This window comes from Pinus tabuliformis, chromosome Q, assembly GCF_031772625.1.
Source record: "Pinus tabuliformis cultivar Carrire ecotype Pingquan chromosome Q, CPIR1, whole genome shotgun sequence".
NCBI lineage: Eukaryota > Viridiplantae > Streptophyta > Pinopsida > Pinales > Pinaceae > Pinus > Pinus tabuliformis.
In genome coordinates this window covers 1016742999-1016745865 of record NC_142296.1, presented here as the reverse complement: position 1 = coordinate 1016745865, position 2867 = coordinate 1016742999, and positions in this window count along the sequence as shown.

Here is a 2867-nt window from a genome sequence, read left to right as displayed (position 1 = left end):
ATTGTAGATGTTCTTTGTGTGTTTGTTACATCATTTACAGTTTTCCATTGAATAAGTAAAATAGTCATACCTGTTCATCCTTGGATTTAGATCTGTCGTAAGCGTCGATTTTGATCTTAGGAGAAATTTTATTTGCTGTTAAGAGTTGATTATGCTTTTACTTTTACCTTTGGTTTGAATTTGTCACTTTCTAGTGTCGAAACGAGTGTTTATTTCAAAATCATAAAGTGTCGTAATCTTCTCTACCTTTTGATTTCGAAAAGAAGCTTGTTTGTGTTTGTCGCTTGAAATCAAATTCAGATTTGTACATCAACTTTCTTTTTAGGCATCAATATTAAGAAAGTGAAAACAAATAAATGCATATGTGCATTTGCATATTGATAGTCTGTTTGGCTTCATTTAGGAAAAGTGCATTTACAGTGTGCTCTTTGCTCTTTGAGAAAAGATTGTGTCTTTCTTTTCCCCTTGTAGCTAGGATTTTCATTGCTGAAAAGAGATAAAAGCTTGCTTATCATCTTTAGATTGCATTTTAGGAATTACATCTACATCTCGTGGTGATCCCAAAAGGCAAACTTCTAAGAAATATCAGCTTAAAATAAATTGAATGAATCTAACAACGCTTTGGAACTTAACGCACAACATTTAGAGGTCTAGGCTAGAGATGTATTCCGACGTTGTAAAGCCTGGTAACTGTTTTCCTCACTGATGGTTGGGTGATTCCTCCACTTTGAGACGATAAGTGCCAGTACGGACTTGTGCTCCCACGTACCGTCGAGTATATATTGGGAGACCCCTATAGGCTTAAAACCTTTTATCCATAGGAAGCCGTGTCGGCCGCCCTACTGATCGCAATGCACCGAACACAGCATTCGGGAAGATTGATTGCCGTACCGTAAAAAGTATTCTGCAGTTTTGCGATTGGTTTGGTACTCCCTCTACCTAGATCTCCAGAGCAATCCCTTTCATTCCTTTTCAGACTCCTTAACAGAAAAGGTCCATCTGAGCACTTGTCACTTCAGGCTCATTAAAAATCGAAGGAGACTAGAGTCATCTTTTGTTTTTTCTCGACTCTTAAAAATTGAAAAAACAAGCTGTGTCAAAGTGTCTTAAAATTTATTTTAAACGGAATATTCATACCCTTTTCCTACGTTGATCTTAGGTTGAGAAAATGGAGTCTACCAACCAAGGAATTCCCCTTGGTGGAAATCCTAGTCCCTTCTCCTCTTGGGGAGATGTTGGTGCACCCCATATGGCCACATTATCGCTTCCAGGACTGACAATTGGCTTTCCAGTCTGGCTCTTCTCAACCAATGTCGTTCAGAACACCACTATTCCTGAACAATCGAATTAGCAATTAGACGAGTCCAGAATTGCCCACCAACCTTCTACTTCCTCTAATTCTTCCTCTCCTCCTTCCTCTTCACTTGATGGGGCCGGTAAAGCCAAAAGTCAAGTTCCTAAAGAGAAGAAGGAGAAGAAGAAGAAAGAGAAGAAGAAGAAGGAACCAAAGGCGAATGGGGGAAAACGAGTGTCGTCTAACGAAAATCCACACACTGCACCAACCAGGCCTAAATCGCCATGTGTCATTTGCAAAGGAGACCACTTTCACAGAGATTGTCCTTGCATCCCTCGGATACTAAGGGACTGGTCTCCTCGTTTGCACAATTTGGTGTCATCAACCTCTGATGATCATGTTGAAAGCACACCGTCAACTAGCGAAAGTGAAGCCCCAGGACAAAGAGGGAAAGCTAGATTTCCCTGTAAACTGTGCGAAGGCAATCATGCCCTCCACCGTTGTCCCTTCTTAGACGAAGCGAAAAGAGTTTTGGATGATCGTCCGGTTTCACCGTTACAACTTCCTCCTGGATATAAAAAACTCTTGCCGAGTCCGTCGCTAGTTGAGAATCCAGCCGGCCCGCTCAAGTGGTCGGCTGAAGCGCCTATCATCGAAGATAAACCATCTGAATCCATACCAGACAAAAGTAAAAAGGTCAAGGCGGTAGTTGAACCAGTCTTTCCTTCAGAGGTTTTATCTTCGGATGATACAGTCACTGAAGAGAACAAGGATGACACCGTCCAAATTCTCTTCATCAACACAGACTTCGACGAACATGGGGGAAATCTACCCATTCCCTTACCGCAGAAGGAAGTTCGTCAGAGCCATACCTGGCCATCTACTCGGTCCCACCTCAAAGAAACCTAGTTGTCTCCTTTGATTGGAATCAACTAGGCAGACCCCGCTTACCAGCAAGCATACCATTACGAATTATCGTTCAAATATATAAAATGGTCATGGCTGGTACCATCATAGATGAGGGGGCTTCTGTGAGTATCCTTTCCTCTATTGCTTGGAAAGCGCTTGGTTCGCCATCGTTGTTGCCTGAGATGGAAATCTGACAGGCTTTGATAAAGGAACCAGTCGACCTTTAGGGATCCTTCCCAATATGCCCATAACATTGAGAGGGAAGACAGTTCAAACGAATGTAATGGTAGTTCAAGGACCCTTGGATTATAACCTACTCCTTGGACGAGACTATATTTATTGCATGGGAGCCATCGTCTCCTCACTCTTTAGAGTAATGTGTTTTCCGCAAGAAGGAAGAGTGGTCAAGCTCGTGGACCAGCTTTCATTTCCCGGATCGCGCATAGCAAATAGTCATATACCATCCCTAAATGGTCTATTCATGCAAGAAATGTCTCAATCTCCAGTCTGTCCTCCCGATGAGCGCGAGTAATTCAGAGGGATATGACTGAAACCTAGGGGGCATGCATCCTCGTCTGCTTCGGCAGGAAAACTTCGGGTATAGGGTATATTTCCGCTGGAGAATATGACTAGTCTGTACCCCGTCCGTGATTGGAAGAGGGGT